The 20,858-nt window shown below is 38.1% G+C and overlaps 1 protein-coding gene across 3 annotated transcripts in view; it reads left to right on the top strand.

The window, feature by feature from the left end:
* Positions 1-20,858, top strand: part of TMEM108 (transmembrane protein 108) — a 364,038-nt gene that overhangs the window by 78,130 nt on the left and 265,050 nt on the right. The gene's annotated exons all lie outside the window — the stretch shown is intronic.

Here is a 20,858-nt window from a genome sequence, read left to right as displayed (position 1 = left end):
GTTCTCACATTGGCCCTACCTCTTACTCTCTGCTCTTGGACAAATCAGGTCCTCATTTTTCTCATCAATATAAACAGAGAAAGTTATAACTTCTAAATGGTCCATAAGAAACACTTAGAGCTGCTTGGCCCATGCAGTATACCTTCAGTTTATGTTCACAGTTGCTATTGCTATTATTGTGATACTAAAGAATTCATAAAAGTGATCCTATAAATAGTATAATCATAGAAGGATTCATAAAAAAGCTTTTATAAATAGTATCATCCCTCCTGCACACTCACTGCATGGAATCCAAAGAGGTGGTAGTACTAGGTGAGTAGATATTTGAATCTGGAATCTACCATTTACTATCTATAACATTGTGAGCTATATTCTTTGCATTTCTTAGCTTTAATTTCTTTACCTCTAAGATGGAGATGATGACAGTGCAAGACTTGCAGGGTTATTATTGATAGTAAATTATCAGATGAATGGAAAATATAGTTGCTGGAAGATAATAACTGCTTAATAAATGCTATATATCTCTGACAGTGATAATTGACTGTCACAATCTGTAACTGATTTTTTTCACATCCTGAGCCTCAATTTTCTGTGTTAGCAGAAAAGGAAATCTTGTCAATTTATGATAAATTCAGGGAATTCCAGACTTGTCCCCTGAATCTCTAGTTTGAGTAAATAATCAATTGGCTTTGGAATTCTTCTCTTCTGCTTTATATTTTTTCTTCTTCCTTAGAGTGAGGATCTGTAGATTAGGTGTTATTCTGATTATCTGTGACACTTCTGTTCAAACACAGAGTTCCCAATGGTCTTTGGTTCTGCCAAGCACAAAGCTGAAATTTTTCCTGACTCCTGGGTGCCAGATTCTTCAGCTACATTTGGTTTCCTGGAGCCTGGTCTACCTGCTGCATATCTGTTGCTTTGAGGGAAAATTTTTGGTGTTCTCTGGCATCTCACTATAGAGATCCCAGAACTTGAAAGAGCCCTCATACATTTCCATGCTCACCCTCTGCTACCATGGCTCTCCTATCCCTCAGGATCCTACTGGGTGCTGGGCTGCTGTCTGAGCTTCTGAACTTACCTGGGTTTCCTTTGATTGATCCTCCAGCCACCTGGGCTTGGCTCAAAGTGCAGATCATTAGAGAAGGGCTCTGTTTCCTTCTCAGAAACCCCAAACTGTATTTAACTCTTAATTTTTGTGTATGATTTTTTTTATTGCTGCCATAACAAATCACTAGACAATTAGCTCAAAAATGAAGTCCAGGTTGACTTGGCTGACTTGTCAGGCTTAAGTTTACAAAGCTGAAATCAGGGTCTACTTCAGGCTTACCAGGTTGTTGACCTCTAGTTCCTTGACTTTGTTTATTGGACTGAGATCCCCATTTCCTTGTTGGATGTCAGCTATAAGTTGTTCTCAGCTCCTAGAGGCTATTCACATTCCTTAGTTTGTGGCTCCCTTCCCTAATACTGAAAGCAAGTAATGATGGTTTGAATCCTTACGTTTTGAATCTCTGATCTCCTCTTCTGTATCATTTTTCATGCTTTCACTTTTCCGTGCATTTCTCTGACTCCGTTGCTTTTCAGGACTCAGGTAATCCATTGAGTTGACCCAGATAATCTCCCTGTCTTAGGGTCAGCTGATGAGTAACTTTAATTCTGTCTGTAAAGTCCTTTCACAACAGTGCCTAGGTTAGTGGTGCATTGAATAGCCAAGGAACAGGAAACTGGACCAAGGGTACATCTTTAGAATTTGGTCTGTTAACATTCTCACTCCACACCTCCCTTGACTGTCTGTCCGGTGCAGGTGGAGCAATAAGCTAGCTAGGCACGCATTCTTGACAAGCCATCCCTTACCCTCGGACCTCAGGTTTTGATATACAAAGATGTTCAAAAGTGCCAAACTGTTATCTCTATCATACCTCAAGATGCTCTGGACATCTAGAATTAAAACCAGCCTTTCCCTCTGTTATATATTTTGTACCTCATGGACATTGTATACAGAAAACTCTCCCTGTCTCCTTGGATGGTTGTTAAAAGGGTAAAGGACCTTCTAAAGATATGCTGGGTCAGTTAATCAAACATTTACTCACTATTCTGGAGATGGTATCTTGGGAGATTCTGACTTTGAGGAATTTGTTACCCAGTATGGGTGAATTTCATTTAAATAAATACAGTAAGTATACAGTGTGAGAAGACTGTATACAAATATGCACAGTACTGTCAGTTCTCAGAGAAAGCAATTGGAACTTCAAGTGAGACGTGAAACCTTTAAAAAAAAAAAAAGTGGCATACAGGCAGGCCATAAAAAAGTGGTGGCTGAGAAAAAATGTTTACGTATTTGCAGTCTACAAAGTACTTTTCTATACTGGATTTCATTTAGTACTCACAGTTTTTGCAGCAGAGATTTTATTATTTGTGTTATAGATATGGGAGCTAAAGCCAGAGAGACTTGCTCCAAACCAGACTTTGACTGAAATTGCACCAGTTTGACCAACTCTAGAGTGTGTGTGTGTGTGTGTGTGTGTGTGTGTGTGTGTTCATGAAACCACTTTAAGATGAGCAGAATGAAGAGGACAAACTGTGTGGAGAGAATTGAAAATGCTGAGGCAATGAGATGGGCTAGTATAGTATGTAGAGTAGCCAGGCTCCAACAGCTGCCTATGATCCCCAAGTAGCAGTACTGACAACTTTGTGTAGTCTTCTCCCAAACTGGATAGGGGTGGCCTGTGAAAACAGTAGGATGCTACAGAAATGACAAGGTTTGATTGTGAAGCTAAGTCAAAACAGACATTGTAGCTTGCAGCTGGCTTTCCTGAAATCTCTCTTTGTGAGGGGAAATAGCTGCCATGTCCTAAGAGACCAACCTCTTTGGGAAGGTCATGTGGCAAGATGATGGGAAGGCCATCTTGGCAGCAGATCATCCAGTCCCACTCAAGCCTCAGGTGACTGCAGCCCTGGACAAGACAGCCCTAGGGGAGGCTCTGAGCTAGAATCATCCAGTTAAGCTGCTCTCAGACTGCTTATCCACAGAAGCTGTGTGAGATGTTTTTGCTGATTTAACCCACTAAGTGTTAGGCTAACTTATTTCACAGTAATAGGTAACTAGTATAGCATGGACTTAAAAAGAGTAATTAATCTTATTTAAGTGGTGTTGAACAGATTGTAAAAACAAAACAAAACAAAACTTTCCTTACAGTCTAAGAAGCTTATTTTTTATTCTATAAGCATGAAGGAGACACTGGAAGATTTTAAATAGCAAAGCACTTGGAAAAATAGACTGTTGGAGAGTCTCTTCCATAGGGAGTATTAACAAATAAACTGAATTCCATGCCATTTGGTCCTGGAAAGCAGTTACTAAGAGGTTAAATACCCTCCAAATACTTCTGTCTTATCTTTTTTTGAGTCTGAAAAATCTTAATTTTTAAATGATTATTTATATTTGAGAGGGATAGAGCACGTGTAGTGGAGGGACAGGGAGAGAGGGAGACAGAATCCAGAGCAGGCTCCAGGCTCCAAGCTGTCAGCACAGAGTCGTACGCGGGGCTCAAATCCACAAACTGCAGATCATGACCTGAGCCAAAGTCAGATGCTTAACCAACTGAGCCACTCAGGCGTTCCTTGAGTCTGAAAATCTTAAAATCTATTTCTGACTCTTTCTGCAATCCTAGGAAGAGTTTTTTTTTAAGTTTTTAAAAAAATCTTATTTTTACTTTTCTAATTATTGCAAAACTTCTATTTCCAGAATTCTTACAAGGCTAGCATAAGTCTGTGAAAGATAAAATGGCTTGTCCTAAGAGTGCTAGAGACAAATCTTTGGGTTGCCATCAGGAGGAAGTATACGTGGTATGAAAGCATGTGTTGATTAGATTTTAGCCAAACATGGCCACAAGAGAAAGTGTAATGGGAAAACTCTTATCTGGAGCCTCTAGTCTCTAGTCTTCAAATGATGAAAGAGGTTTAACTGCCAGCAAAACCTAGACATCTCTGCGTAGCCAGTAGGAAAGAGTGATTACTTCTGATGTGCCAGGATACCTTGAAGGAAACAGTTGCCACATCCTATTTGAGACCTGTAGGGCTTGAAACTCCACTACCTAAACCCTGTCAGTGAACAGCCATCACCTCTAAGCTACAGTGTACTCAGGAGAGTAATGTGAGTGGAATGAATGCTTTCTTTTTAAGTGAAGTGATATCCAGATTTAGAGGAAGTCTAAAGTGGCACTGGCTCTACATCTTTGGACTTTGCTTGAACATTGTAAGGGCTAATAGATCTCCTGCGGGACTTGTCTCTGAAGGTGACCTTGCTATATCTTGGGTGCTCTTGGTCATGCAGGTGACCTTAGCGACATTATCTCTGGTTGGCTCTGGTTGAAGCTCAGAGGCAAAATGCTACAGTGGAAAGAACAGAGGACTGGAGAGTACAGAGATGACTAGCTGTGTGATCTTGGGCAAATGTTGAATCCCCTGGGTCTTCATTTCCTGCCCATAAAATGAGGGAGGGTTGAATTAAATGATTCCCAAGATTCATTTTAATTACAACATTCCATGACTTAGGATTTCTTTTGTGGAATATCTCTGTCAAAATTGAGATATCATGTATCTCTGGGGAGAGTTTAGAGGGATGAACTGACTCTCTTTCTGAAGGGAATAGGACAAATATTACAACCAAACGTGTTCCTGGCAAACTCAATGCACTGTTATTAGATATCATGTATATCCATTTGCTTAGTTTCCTATCTAACATGAGTATTGCTTTGTAATTTTAAGAATTACTTAATTTCTAAAATTCATAAAGGTTATGGTGGGAAAAATGAGGCTGTCTGCTGTTGCATGCATTAATATTGATTAAGTAAGCAAGTCTCTGCGATAGATACTGTTCAGTGTGGTTTTTTTCTGTTTAGTAATTTCATTTTAAATCAATTATTATGATTTGTAGCCTCTTCTTAAACTTCTTGCAGGAGGTGCAGCCTCCTGCCTGCAAAAAGGATTGATCTTAGTTTTAGTGCAGCATGAGTATGTCAGAATGCTTGGGTTTATTGCTATTACAGATTTTCTTTTTAGGATAGGTCAGTGGAGCTAGGAACCCTTATAGAACTGCTAGGATAACTGAAATCCACTAATTAATCACAGATCCTGTATTTTAGTTTCTATTGTAATTGCAACTCTTTTTCATCAAGTCTGACTATTTTGCCTCCTTTTTTTGTCATTCTCCTCCCCCTACTGCCTCCCCCCATCCCTCAGAGGTTTGGTGAAAATGCTGTTAGATGAGCAAACAGAGAAGTGAAAAAGGAACAAAATTAAGGAGCCTAGATGTTTTAAGGGCTCCGTAAAATCAAACTCTGTTGATTCTAGAGTTCATTTGAGTATGGAGAAGAGAGAGAAAGAAGGTAGTCACCAGGTATAGCAGCTTGCCCTGTTGGAGCATGCAACCACAACTTCAGACACAAAGCAGACAAGATGACAAACAGAAATAAGTAGTTGGTGCTGGGCTTGTGAAAGCAAGTATTTCCACATCAGTTGTACCACTGTGGACCCTATTTACTCTCTCCAATATGTTATTTCTTTTTCTACACTCCTTTCCAAGAGGATTATATACTCCATTGCGTTCTGTCCACAAATCCTCTAATGCCATTTGATTGGCATGTTTGTGACATTTCTGGTTCAGTTAGGATTGGGCCATACCTCTAATGGTCTGAGGAAGTGGTCGGCATTGTTTGGTGACTAGCCTCCTGCTCTCGCATAGCCAAAGGGTGATGTGAATTCATTGCTAAGTTATAGAACAGTCCAGAACTGGGATTCATTTACTAAATCAGACCTTTTCAAAATTCTGACTTGAAACAAATATGAACTTCTGAAGCTACTGAACCAAAAACTCTGTCTTGTAAGGCTCTGGTTCTTAAACTTGACTGTGCATCTTTTGGAGATGAGAATCTTCTGGAGGGTTTGTTAAAATCCATTTGTTATGCCCCTACCCCAGAGTTTTTGATTCAGTAAGTAGGAAGTAAGGCCCCCAAATTTGCATGTCTAACAAGTTCCCAGGTGATACAAATGCTGCTGGTCCAGGGACATTTTGAGAACCACTGCCCAAAGGGTTCACCAGCCTGGAATAATTTGAGATGAGGCTACAGTCCTCCTGAGGTTTCTCAATTCTGTTGCTCCTTTGCGCCAGTGACTCTGACCCACTGCCCCTCGGCTCTGGTGGTGATGGATGTGTGCTCATTTCCTATCCTTCAGATCCTTAGTGTCCCAGACAACTGAGAGTGTATCTGGGTGCTCAACCCATCTGAATTTCTGAATCTAGTGTAAAACAGAGATTTAGGGCAGAATTTATCATCTCTTACGAAAATAACACTTTTAGGTGGCGAGCATTCTACTTTATCTATGAGGAATTGAAATTTAAATGGTTTAAGTTACTTGCCCAGGACATAAATGGCAGAACTGATATTTGAGCCCAGGACTGTGGCTTCAGTGTCTGATTATCCTTCAACCAAATCTCTTTCTCCTGGGTTCCATTTTGAACTGAGGGTTTTCACCATCCTCTTTCATTTTTATATAACCAAGACTATAAAGACAATCTTTAATTAGAGTTTGAATTATGACTTATACATCTTTGTGTCTATTCATATACATATGAGTATATATACACAAGTTCTTTTGCTTCATTCTTATTATTTTGCATGTATTTTACTATACTACATAATATGCATTTTATAAGTTTCCCTAAAGCTGTTTAGGAACAGGGCAAGAGATACATACGTGTGTGTGTATGTATAAATACATATGCATTTATGTATGTGTACGTGTATGTATGTGTGTATAAATACACTCCCAAGTATAGTGAACCTGTGCACATATTAGTCGTGTACACGCAATCTGGTTTGTCCTCCATGGCTCACATTAAGTCTAAGAAAATGTTTTTTTTTGGTAGCCGTAGACTTATACTAGGTTTCAGCCATGCCCCAGACTGCCATCAGTAAATAGAATTGAAACTGTCTTTGCTATTCTGCCCTCCTCTCATTCTCCGTCCAGTAGTTCTCCATGAAAGAGGAGATTAGAGCATCATTTAATTCTGGTGGGATATAGTTGGCAGGTCTGTAGTGACATACTGTGTTGGAAAACAAGGGCAAACCCTGAGGGCTTTGAGACTGTTGTGTCTGCAGTGAGAGGTTATGTACTTTGTCCACATTAATAGCAACGTAGTTGTAGTTTTTTTCTTTCTTAAACAAAACTGATCTTTTTCCACGGAGGGGGAAGAAAACAACCCAACAAATTGTGGCATCTACTGTTGAAGTCTGTAGTGAAACAGGGATCTGGGTTGCAGGAGAAGTGGTGATAAGAAGGGGGAAAAACGGTGGTTGTAAGTAACCCCGGGAACAAAATGACTCTGGGAAAATATAAGCTCACTTGCTTTTGTTTTTAATTTTGTTTGTAGAAGTGAGCATTGGAAAGGTTGCAGCTTGTAAGCTATTATAAAATAGTGTACAGGGGGCTGTTTAAAATTTGAAAGAATACCGTAACAGCAGATGTGGCCTGGTAGCTCATAACACATGAATGGGTAGCTGGTAGGGGTTAGGTGTGTGCATGTGTGCATACACTGGTTCAGCTGTGAGTGGTTTTCCACAGTCACCTAGTGTTTCTTAAGGATGAAATTGTTCATAAGCAAACACAAAATTTTCATTATGCTACAATTTTTCCCTATTATATCACTTGCATTGAAGCAAATTTGTGTTTTCAAAACAAATATTATACCAGAATTGACTTTATAAGTCAATTCTCAGATGATTCTTCTGAAGAAGAAGACCCCTTCTCTTGTTTTTAGAATACTTGATGGTCATTTGTAACATAAGGGCATATGAGGATGGCTCCTGTATACATATTTACTTTCTGTCTCTTATAAAAATTTAGATAATATTAAAAAACATAAGTAATGAGTTAAGTTCCCCTTCCCAGCCTCACAAAACAAATGTTAATTTTTTTAAGTCACGTAAACATTCAAGATGACATGTTCTCACCCCATTCCACCCCATCCCTGCCTTTGAGGAGAGCCAAGTGAGGCTAAGTCACTGATGGCTGAATGTTTATTCTCTCTCTGATTATTTTCCTTGATTGATACCCCTAGGAGTTATCTGTTGAAGTGGGTCTGTATTGTTTGGTGAAGTATATATACTCATTTGTTCCTGATCTTCAGGCAGTTCTCAGGATCTCATTTGTCGACTTCAGGATATGACTGAGTATACTGGATACTTCTAAGCAAATCTTGCGTGGAGAATATTTGTGATGGTTAATTCTTGGATTCTCTGAGTGTTTTACCCTTTTCAGGTACACTTTGAGGGAAAAAAGAACAGAAAATCCACATGGAGAAGGAAAGAGCTCCACATCTTTGAACCTACATTTACAGGGAAGCTTCTCTGGGGAAAAGTGTAGTCAAAATGATGTCCTTGGATGGAACACTTGGTTATTTCCAACAGGTTGAATCTCTGTCTTCTAATGCAGCAACTGGATTCTCAAGTGTTTGAAACAGAGAGAGATGAACATTGTATCACTAATATAATTGCTGGGATGGGTAGTATCCATAGAAACATGTAGGAAATTTTTTTAAAAATCTAGATGTCATAAACTCTAAGGTTCTAGAATTTAGGGCTGGAATGAAATGTGGGGAAAAAGGACACTTTGTCCCATGCTTCATCTTACAGTAAGGAATGAAGTCTTTAGAAGCAGCATGACCAGCCAGGGGAAACAGAACTGTTTAAACAGAACCATGACTTAAAAAGTAGCATTTCTAGCCATTCACGTTGTACCGAGTATTGTTTTTTGTAGTTCAGTAAGTGCTGACCACTTAAGATTCCAGACAGCACCCATGTTGCTGCTGCTGCTCCCTTTAACCCTGGCATTTGTCATACTTGCTTGATTTGATTCTTCTGCCTACCACTTCGATTTTATTTTTAAAGCTGAAAAAAATAAGGGAGAGATGCTTATATGCAGGCCAGGGTTATCACTAGTTATTTCTTTCATTGACATCCTTTATTATTTCCGTGGATAGAAATATGAATAAGAATATTGGTATAAGGAAGACAAAAGTGCTAGCCTACTTTGTATGGAGGCCCATTTTCCAAAATTCTACTCAGTGAAGTTCTCAGGTACATTACTAGAGATACAAAGACCTGGGGAAAAAGTGTCTAAGAAAATTTCAGGGAAGAATGCTTAACTCCTCAAGATCTACACATACATACGTCCATGCATACACACACATATGTATGTATGAATATATATATGTGTGTATATATGTGTATGTGTATATTGTATGTGTATATTTTTTAATAACTGGGAAAATGTATTATGAAAAATATTTAGAATGAAATACAGTATTTAATACATAGAGTGTTCATATGCTATTTGACCTTTAAATTTGCAAAATGAATTCTAAAAACCATGTAATTGGAGGGCATTCGTGAAAGACTATTGAGTGTTGATTTAGTACAATCTCCATACCCCCAAGGATAAGCTGAATGATAATAAAAGCAGCTGACACTTCACTGAGCACTTACTAGGTGCCAGGCACTAAGCTACAATACAACCTCATGAGGAAAACGCCATCATTATTTCTCCATTTGATGGTGGAGAAATTGAGGTTCAGAGAGGTGGTTTTACTTGCCTAATGTCACATAGTTAAACAAATTGAGCTGGGATGTAAATTGAGACTGTCTGCTTCAAGCTTATACTCCCACTAGAAATGGAGGAGGTGGAAGCACCTGCCTTGGCCATGTCTTTCTTATTTATCAGACAAGTCAGGGCACTCCTTCAAGCAGATTTGTTATCTATTAAAGGGGAGTAAAAATAATACACTGCTTTGCTTTCTTACAGATTTGTTGTGATACTCTAAGAAAATAGTGGAGGGAATTTGTATGTAATGAACATATATGAGCCAGGGACCATAGCAGATATATTTCACATCGCATCATTAACCGTTGCTGTCCCTGCAATTGTTACTGTGCAGTTCTCAAACTCACTGCTGACTCCAGAGTCACTGCCATTTTCAGAAGATGGATTAACTGCCATCTGTTCTCATGTGTGGGTTTTTCTTTTTGCCTCTCTTGTCTATCTTGCTCAACTGATTTCACTGGGGCTGGGAGATTATTTTTAAAGCAATACATGTTATTTGTAGAAAATTTGGGCAATGGATTTGAAAAGGCAGTTTAAGAAAAGGAGACTCGAAACACCATTAAACATTGGAAAAGATACTCTAAGTCACTAGTAAGGAGAGAAATGCAAATTAAGTCAGTAATAGGTATAGCATTTTAGAAAGCTCAGTTATGCCAAGTATTTCTGGGGCTTTGGGGACATTTATGCATTGCTAATAGGTATATAGACTGATGCTACCATTTTGGAGAGCCTTTTGACACCACTTACTCAAAGTATGGCTACTCATACTTCCATGCCAACCAGTTACACTCTTGGGGATGTATGAAAATTCCTTTGTTTTGTGTATACACACACATACATACCTCTGTGTATGTGTGTGTAACACACCGTAGTAGGATGTAAGAGGATATTCATGAAAGATTATTGTGATTGTAAGAGGGAGTTGGAGGTAACTTGGGTTTCTTTCACTAGGAAAATGGTTATTTCAAATTTAGTGAGTGAACATCAGGAAGTTAGCTGTTAGAAGCAATGATTAGATGAACAGTTACCAATATGGATTTAAAGGGCATAGTGCCAAGTGAAAAAGGTAAGAAAAATAAGACACAGTACAGAACCATTTCCCCAAGTTAAAATACATGCCCACAAAATGATAGTCATTTTATAAGAGCACATACAACAGAGATACCCATTAGATTTGTCAGAACAGTTGTATGAAGATTATATGAAGGATGTGGGGGAGAAGTGGAGATAAAAAGGGGAACAGTGAATAAATAAAGCAACAAACAATCCCACAGGAACAATAATAATATGCCCTAAATTGAGGATAATGATTAACTTGACCCCATGAAAAGAACAAAAAAATATTCAGAACAAAACAAAAAACCAAAATGATCTATAATCCTGCTGTTTGCAGATAGGTATTAAAACTTAAGCATATATTTTTATAGTATTTTATATGTGTGTTTGTATATGTTTGTATATATGTATATGTATGTGTATATTTTATATATATTCAGTTTTTAATTTTAAATTTAAGTATAATTGTGCAATGTTATATTAGTTTCCGGTATACAACAACGATTCAACACATTACTCAGTGCTCACCACCATAATTGTAGTCCCCATCTGTCACTATACATTATTACCATCTTATTGATAAGATTGCCTATGCTGTACTTTTCATCTCTGTAACTTACTTATTTTGTAACTAGAAGTTTGTACCTCTTAATCTTCTTAAATCGATTTTGTCCATGCCCCCAACACCTTCTGCCTGCAACCACCGGTTCTCTATATTTAAAGATCTAGGAGCAGCTGGGTGGCTCAGTTGGTTAAGCATTCAACTTCAGTTCAAGTCATAATCTCATGGTTTGTGGGTTTGAGCCCTGTGTTGGACTCTGGGCTGACAGCTCAGAGCCTAGAGCCTGCTTTAGATTCTGTGTCTCCCTCTCTCTCTTATCGTCCCTCAGTAACACTCTGTTTCTCTCTCTCTCTCAAATATAAACATCAAAAAATTTTTTTGAAGCCTGTTCATTCGTTTTTTTCAATTCAACATTTAAGTGGAATCAAGTGGTAATTGCTTTTCTCTGTCTGAGTTATTTCACCTATCATACTCTCCAGGTCCATCTATGTTGTCCTGAATGGGAAGATTACATTCCTTTTTATGGTCAAGTAATATTCCATTGTACATATACACCACATCTTCTTTATCCATTCATTTATTGATGGGCACTTGGGTTGCTTCTATAGCTTAGCTATTATAAATAATAGTGTAATAAACATAGGGATGTATCTATCTTTTTGAATCAGTGTTTTTGTTTTCTTTGGGTAAGTACCCAGTGGTGGAATTACTGGATCATATAGTATTTCTATTTTTAATTTTTGTTTAGGAACCTCTGTACTGTTTTCCATAGTGGCTGCACCAATTTACATTTCCACCAACAGTGCACGAGGGTTCCCTTTTGTCCACATCCTTGTCAACAGTTGTTATTTCTAGTCTTTTTTTTAATTTTTTTTTATTTTTTTTTTTAATGTTTTATTTATTTCTAGGAGAGAGAGAGAGACAGCGTGAGCAGGGGAGGGTCAGAGAGAGAGGGAGTCACAAACTGAAATAGGCTCCAAGCTCTGAGCTGGCAGTCAGCACAGAGCCCGACGCGGGGCTCGAACCCACGAACCGCGAGATCATGACCTAAGCGAAAGTCGGACGCTTAACCGACTAAGCCACCCAGGCGCCCCTCTAGTCTTTTTGATATTAGCCATTCCGACTGGTATGAGGTGATATCCAATTGTGGTTTTGATTTGCATTTCCCTGATGATTAGTGATACTGAGCTACTTTTCATGTGTCTGCTGGCCAACTGCACATCTTCTTTGGAAAAATTATTCAGGTCCTCTGCCCATTTTTTAATTGCATTGTTTGGATTTTTGGCATTAAGTTGTGTAAGTCCTTATGTATTTTGGTTATTAAAACCTTATTGAATATATCATTTGCAAATGTCTTCTCCCATTCAGTAGGTTGTCTTTTTGTTGATGGTTTCCTTCACTGTGCAAAAGCTTATTATTTTGGTATACGCACAATAGCTTATTTTTGCTTTTGTTTCCCTTGCCTGAGGATACTATCTACAAATATGCTGCTAAGACTGTTGGCCAAGAGATTACTGCCTATGTTTTCTTTTAGGAGTTTTATAGTTTCAGGTCTCATATTTAGGTCTTTAATCCATTTTGAGTTTATTTTTGTGTATGGTATAAGAAAGTGGTCCACTTTCATTGTTTTGCTCGTAGCTGTCCATTTTTCCCAACACCATTTCTTGAAAAGACATTCCTTTCCCCATTGTATGTTATTGCCTTTGTCATGAATTTATTGACCATATTATTTAACTGACTTGGCTCTTTTCTTGTTCATTTATCAGTGTGTGTATTTTTGTGCCAGTACCATAATGTTTTGATTATGTATAGTAAGCTATATACCATATAGCTTTATAGTACATCTTCAAATCTGAGATTGTGATAGCTCCAGCTTTGTTTATTCTCAAGGTTGCTTTGGCTATTTGAGTTACTTTTATGGAACCACATAAAAATTTTAGGATTATTCTATTTCTTTGGAAAATGCTATTGGTGTTCTCATAGAGATTGCTTTGACTTTGTAGATTGCTTTTGGTAGTATGGATATTTTAACGATATTAATTCTTCTAATCCATAAGCGTTGTGTAGGTTTCCGTTTTCTTCTGTCATCTTCAATTTCTTTCATCAGTGTCTTAAAGTTTTCATAGTATAGGTCTTTCACTTCTTTGGTTAAATTTATTCCTAGGTATTTTGTTCTTTTTGTTACATACACACATATTTATTTACACAAATAAATGAAATGGGGTCCTTCTCCATGGACTTTAAAAATTTTTAGTTTGTTTTGTTTTGCCTGGATTGGGGGGTGTTGTTGGTGTCCTGGCTGTGAAGATACACTGAATTATCTGTAAGATGCCTTCCAGTTCTAAGCCACTCGCCCTTCAGGATGAATACTATATTATAAAACTGAGTCAAACTATAAACTGACCTTTGTTCACTATGACCCAAAACATATTTTGTTGAATACTCTTGGTCGTCATCTATAGTACACTAGTTCATTCAAAGGAAAATACATTAATTTGCATTTAATTCAAATGGTAGTCATTTTGTCTAGATATGCTAGAGATTAAGTGTGTTCAGACCATTTCACAGGATGATAGTTTAAGAATAGATCACATCATCAAATGAATGTTGTTCCCAAATGGAACCAGTGAGGTTGAAACTTGGTCTGACATACCAGGAGGCCATCCCATGTGAGTGACCAAATGGTTTTTAATAGGCTAGAGCTAAACCATTCCAATGATTATTTGTTCAAAATCAAGCAAATTAGTGAATGAGAGTTCTGAACCTTAGTTCTCTGTTTTGTACTGGGAGTGTGAACAACCTTTAATAAAGAATGCATTCCTTTGTGCCAGAGACAAAAGCAGAACTTCCCAATGGAAAACAGCATGTACATCTAGGCCTTCGTCAGAAGCCAACAGAAACTTCCCAAGGGAGATTCAGATCTCAAATCATTGCACTAAGAGCTGGAAATGACAGAATGCCATTGGCTGTTGTTGCCATGGTAATCACTGCTGACCCCACAGGTCCTCACTAATGATTTGCAACAGATTCATTTGTACTGCATTTGCGTGGTGTGTATGTGTTTATCTAGATTTATTTGTGTGCTTGTGGCTGAGCTGTCTGTTTGAATCCAAAGTCAAAAGGCAGGAGGCACTAGTGCCTTGTACATAGTAAATATTAAATGAAAATTTGTGAGATTGGATTGGTGCACTGGGTTGGGGCGAAAAATCACAGGCACGAGGAGTTTGACAAATTTCTGCAGTTCTCAAAATGTAGTCCTTGAAACCCGTGTTGTTGCTTGCTGGCTACTTTTTCTCTTGAACATTTGCAGCTGCCTGTTAGAGTAATCAGCAACTATGTGATGTTTGCAATTCTCCAACCCTCAAAAGCCCCCCAGGTGGTCAGGAGGGGATAGCTGTTGTAAAAACTATCCTTCTTTAGGGTGTATTCTTAAGATTTTCTGGAGGGGGAGCAGCATGGATTTAACAGGCTACTGGATACTCACCAGGTTGTCTTGTCTCTGGGGGCTGATTGATTGGTGTTTCTGACACCCAGCTGAGTAGAAGCTGTTTGGGATTCTGATGCCCATGGAGGTGTGGGAGTCACTCAATAATCTCAAGACTATCATAAGACGTTTCAATCCTGAGATTTCACCAAACCTAAGCTGGTATTCTATCAGAGTTTTCTACATCTCTCATGAAAAAATAATGTTCCCCATGTTAATATATTGCTTATCGTTGTAGAGTACCAAGCCTTAATATGGAATCATTCTTTCAGAAAAGAAGTGAAAAGAGAACACCCAAAGTTTGGGAGGTAATTAATTAAACATTTATATTAAGTTGGCAAAATAGCTTTCCGGTTGCCTCTCACTTATGCTTACAAGATAAGGCACTCCTGCCTGCCTTCAATGTACATCTCAAGTTTACTAAGAAAAATTCAGAACAGCAGGTAATTTGCCTTGGACTTTGCCCCCAAATCAGGTTTTTCACTAGTAGAGAAACAGATGCAGATAAAACTGTACTTGACATCTGAAAAGTAGCTGTCCCAGAACTAGTAAGTCCTTTGTGAAATCACAGTGAGGCCAAGGATCGTGAATCACTTCTTCTTCTCCACCCAGGGTTCTGCCTTCCAAAAACAGGATAGATGGGATGCCAGGGCTTGTCAGTTTACCATAGGGTTGTGTAAAAAAGCTTTGTTATGTTCTAAAGCAGTGTGGTGTGGAGATAACTGCAGACCAAGTGAGAGGATTGGACTAAATGCTGGGCTCTGTCGTTTTCTAACAGTGTGGCTTTGACCAGGTCAATATGAAGATGTTTGCCTTCCTTGTCTTACAGGTGGTTGTATCAGAGTAACACTGATCATTCTCTGCACCCTCTGGAGTGCTTTGGAAATGTGTTAGCTCCATTTACCGAGCTCTGATGATCCTACACAGATGAGAAAAAATGTGCGCACATGTGCTTTCCTGAGTCTAGGTTGTCAGATGTATCTTCCTCAGACTCCTCAGTCTGAAAAAGCTCTGAGTGTATCCTAGAATACTGGATAAGAGGTGAAAGAAAAAATAGAAAGGGAGTGAGAAAAGGTATGTACTCCCCTCCACCCACTCTCCTGCTCCATTCAGTACTGATTTCATTCACCACTTCTTTTCTGCTTTGTATGCAGACACCAGCCTCTCGTGATAATGTGCATGAACAGTGGAGTATAAACAGTGATTGAAAAATAAATTCACATGTCATTGGCTGCAGCCATCTGATGGAGCGCTAGATCTCTCGTTGGCAGTGCCATGCATTTGTAGCCCCATTAATTCATGGTTTTTAATAATTTCCTCAGAGTAAATCTGAGGTTTACTTTGTTTTATCCACAGAAGAAATGAATAGTATAAATAAGTTTTCTAGGAAACATTAACTTGCTTGAGAGAAAGGGCAGTTTTCAAATATTTACCATTTATTTGCATCCTGTGTACTGATTATAAGTGATTCTAGTCACTAAAGTAGTCCTTTGAGGATATTCACTTGGTAATATTTTATTAGCGCTTAATTTGAATTACTCTAATAAAACTCCACTTCTTTAAAACTCATCCATAATTCAATATTGTCAGACATATCTTCCTTCTATCAGTATGAATTGGTTATAAGGTATTATTGTAATTAATTTCATGCCTTTAAATCCCTTGGATACCATCTGGTATAGTTACATTGTTTGAGCAAGACTTTATATTTTCCCTCGGTTTCTTAAGATAGAAATGCCTTGGCACTTAAATGGTACCATTCAGGTTCAGATACAGTGAGAGTGCCTATAAGAAGCCAACCAGGGAGGTATGTGATTAGTTATCTCCTCAGTGACTGGTCTGGGCAAGATAAAGTCCAACTTTTTCTCCTCAAAACTTCATTAGATTTCTGTAATTGCATGAACAAACCTTTATTCATAAAACTTCTGCACTGTGCTTGACTTACAGTGAACACGGGTAAACAGTCTGTAAGAGTCATGCATCTTTGGGGTTTGTCTTTCATATAGACTGTCTTTTAATATTGAACAGACTGTGTAATGATTGGAGCACTGCCAGAGGATTGTATTGAAAGCACTACCTGTGATCATCCCATCTATCCATTTATCCATGTTTCAAATATTTGGGGGGAACCTACTGTGGAACCAGCCAGGCATAGAGAAGAGTCTCTGTCCCTGTACATGTCATATTTAATGCACAAGTCACTTAACCTTTAGTAGACAGACTGATACCTTCTTTTGCCTCTTGCTGTGCTCAGAGTTTCTGTGTGTTTGGTCAGCATCTTATCGCAGATACCGTCTTGTGGTGATTTCTTTGTGTTTATGGGACATTGGTTACAAAAAGGCAGGTTCTGTGGGCATGGCTGATCACTATTTTATGTTCTTGTGTCATGTTTCTCACTTTATGCTGCTTTTGTGTAACATCTAGGGACTCTCCAGTACTGGAGATCCACCATTCTAAATAAATAAAGCAGCTTTGTACTAACAGTAATAGCTAGTATTTTTGAACATTTGCTGTATCTCTGCCACTCTTCTAAGAACATTTCGCGCTTTCTGATTTAATCCTCATAGTATCCATGAAGTGAGTGTTGTTATTGTTCCCATTTAACAGATAAGGAAATTGAGTCACACAGAATTATATTCGGATGATAATTTCATAAAGGCAAACTCTTGGTCTTCTTATTAGTGAGTCCATTTTGGCATCCCATTATTTTCTAGTTGTTTCTATATGTTCCCTCACTTGATCTGGCATTTGTTTACATGAGAGAAGTGAGGCAAATGAGGGTGAGTATCTGCTTTCGAGGTCAAGGACTGTATAGTACTTGAACTCAGGGCCTTTAAATCCTCTTCCTCCAGGAATGCCTACCTTCCTGCTCATCTGACCAGTAGATCTCTACTGAAGATGTAGGCCTCTCAGTTTAAAGGGGAGATTTAGAACCTTGGTGACTTTAAATAGTTACTGGAAGAGCATTATAATGTAGTATGTTTCATATCCACTCTATTTAGTCTAGAATCTAGAGTATTGTAAATAAGCACCAAGTACGATCTTTTTTTGCTCCTTTGTTAGATTAATATCTGGAATCTGTACCTTAACAGTTCTTGTGTAAAAGGCCAGTTTTCTGACCAAAGAGCCAGTATTAACTGGGAAATAAATCAGAGTTTGCTGTAGCTAAAAGGGAGGAAACTCCTACACATTTATCTGTCATTTTGACTCATTCTTTCATCCTTGATAGTAGATTTTCAGGGTCTCAAAGAAGCTTCCTCTGTCTATGACTGTGCCTGTAGAAGCACCTTGTTTTACATATAATGAAAATGGAGAGAGCACTTCTTTTGACAGGAAACTTCATTTCTTGTTGCTGAAAACTGTCACAACAGTCATTATGTCTGGCTTTCACAGATTTCCTGGAGTTAGGAGAACAATAGAGAGTTAAAATGGCAATATCAAGAGCATTTTGGGGTTTTTATAATGAGTACCAAGGGAAAATTTTTTTCTCTTGAATTTGTAAGAAAAAGGTAGGAATATTTGGGAGGCTGAGAATAATGTGGAAATGAACGTTAATGCTTTATTTTTTAAAACAGTGTTCTTCCTAACCATTGGAAGTTGACAAAAAAAATTAATTATATACCGTGGTTCCCATTTTCTGATTACTGAATTGGCAATGACTAAGGGATATTTCTCCTTAGCTGTCCCTCTTTTAAACTAATCCTTGCCCCTCCCCCCCAAAGGCATATTTGCAGCTTTCTCTTTATTTCATTAAGCATCATTTAGAATTCTTGGATCCAGTTTGTTGGCTCTTAATTTTTTTTAAATATGTACAGGGCTTCTGAGGTTTATGATTTCTAATTTAGCAATAGGAGTTATTTCTCTGCTTCCTATAAACCCACCCTCTCACCCCCTCCCCCCAAAAGACTCCCATGCATTAGGAAGAGCATTGGCTTATTGTGTATTACAATGTGAGTTTTCACAATTTTTAAATCTTAATTTACCTAGCTCTAATATAATTTCTCAGTTGATATGAGCTGCTTCCACTTCTGCAGTTTCTTGCTTTCAAGAGTTACGGATGGTTTTAGAGACTTCTGTGTTAGTTACTTGATGTACTTGAATGGTAAAAATAACCTACTGGCTTTATTTATTTTTTAATTTTAAATGTTTATTTATTTTTGAGAGAGAGACAGAGCATGAGCGGGGGAAGTGACAGAGAGAGAAGGAGACACAGAATCCGAAGCAGGCTCCAGGCTCTGAGCTGTCAGCAGTGGAGCCCAATGCAGGGCTTGAACCCATGAACCATGAGATCATGACCTGAGCCGAAGTCGGATGTTTAACTGACTAAGCCACCCAGGAGCCCCCTGGCTTTATTTTTTTTGAAAAACTAATTATGTGAAAGCAATTATGAATTATTAATATGTTTTTAAAGTATAAGTAAGACTTACCTTTTCAAAGCAGTCAACATTTTTAGATGCTGTTAAGTGAAAATAAGTCTCCCTTTTCTGTGATTCTTAAATACTATCCTTTAAAGATAACCACTGTGTAGTTTCTACAGATCCCTCTAGGAATGATCTGTTGACTCATCTACAAACATAATACTTAATACACGTATGCATGCATATATACACATAACACATATTTGTACTTATTTATGGAAACATATGGGTCTGTAATACAGTATACTTTCCTTAGCAGTATATCTTGGATATCTGTTTACATCAGTACATGTTGATCTGCCTCTTTTTAATATGTATATAGTGCTCCATTGTGATGGCATGCCATAATTTAACTTCAGTGTATCAACACTTTGGTTGTTACCTGATTTATCTTGTTGCAAGCAGTGCTATAATAAGTATCTTTCAACATATCTCTTTACATTGTTTCTGTAAATATTCAAAGGAGAGGAATTAGTGAAAATGTGTACATTTTTAGTGTCACTAAAAAGTGCCACATTGTCCTCCAGAATTACTGCACCAATTTATACTTCTACCAACACTGTGTGAGAGTGTCATATTTCTCTACACCTTTGTCAGCATTGAATATGACAAAAATTTTCGTACACAGGTATGATTAAAATAGTTATTTTAATTTACATTTTTGGTTAGTTCTGTGTCCATGGTTGATTTCAGTAAATGGTTACTGAACACTTACTGTGTACCATCATTGAAATAGGACCTGGGGATCAAATATTATCCTTGTGGAGTCATGGAAGTGAATAGAAGCCTCTTTTTAAAAGAAATCGAAAACTACAAACATAGAAAAGTGAGTCATTTCCTCCATGCTAACAGAAAGAAGTTGTCTTGTAAAGGAGTGACATTGTCCACCAACGTCAACTTTTGGTTCTATTCCTGGCTTAAATTGGCAACTCTTCACTTTTGCATCAGTGGCCTTACTTTCCTTGTGGAAGGCAGTAGCTTTTGTTTTTCTGCAGGACCTGGCTTGCTTACCTCATCAGGTACTTTTAGGAGCTAATATCTATCTACTATTGGATTCTGTTCTGAAAGGGCACCAACCATGAGATCCTACCAGCAGAACAGCCCAAGGGCTGAAGAAACTTGACTTATTCATTGTTTAAGCTCTTTCACTTCTGTGGGTTTCAGATAAAGTCTTTCATTTTTAGGACACCCCAGTTCTATTATAGGCACTTGGTGTGTTTCTTAGAATTTACTGAGGAGGGGAAATTTCTATAGCAGTATCAGCCATTGGGGACCATGTTGGATCCTGATACCAAACTACCTAAATGAATAAGTAAAATATGTAAGTTAAAATATCTGATTGCTGGAGACGCCTGGGTGGCTCAGTCAGTTAAGTGCCAGAAATCAGCTCAGGTCATGATCTCACGGTTTGTGGGTTTGAGCCTGTGTCAGGCTCTGTGCTGACAGCTCAGAGCCTGGAGCCTGCTTTGGATTCTGTGTCTCCCTCTCTCTGCCCCCCACCCTGAATAAATAGACATTAAAAATTTTTTTTACATAAAATCTGGTTTCTAGCCTATTAAATAAATCAATAAATCAATAGGAGGGTCCTAAATAGACAACATGATGGATAAACCTGGTTTTATGAATGTAGGCAAATATACCAATACTTCACCCCTTTTTTATAGCTGAGGATGAACAAGATTTA

Source organism: Hyaena hyaena, unplaced genomic scaffold (assembly GCF_003009895.1).
Source record: "Hyaena hyaena isolate Hyena2069 unplaced genomic scaffold, ASM300989v1 scaffold_234, whole genome shotgun sequence".
Lineage (NCBI taxonomy): Eukaryota > Metazoa > Chordata > Mammalia > Carnivora > Hyaenidae > Hyaena > Hyaena hyaena.
Note: the sequence above shows the minus strand (reverse complement) of the source record. Positions and strands in the feature narration are given on the sequence as shown.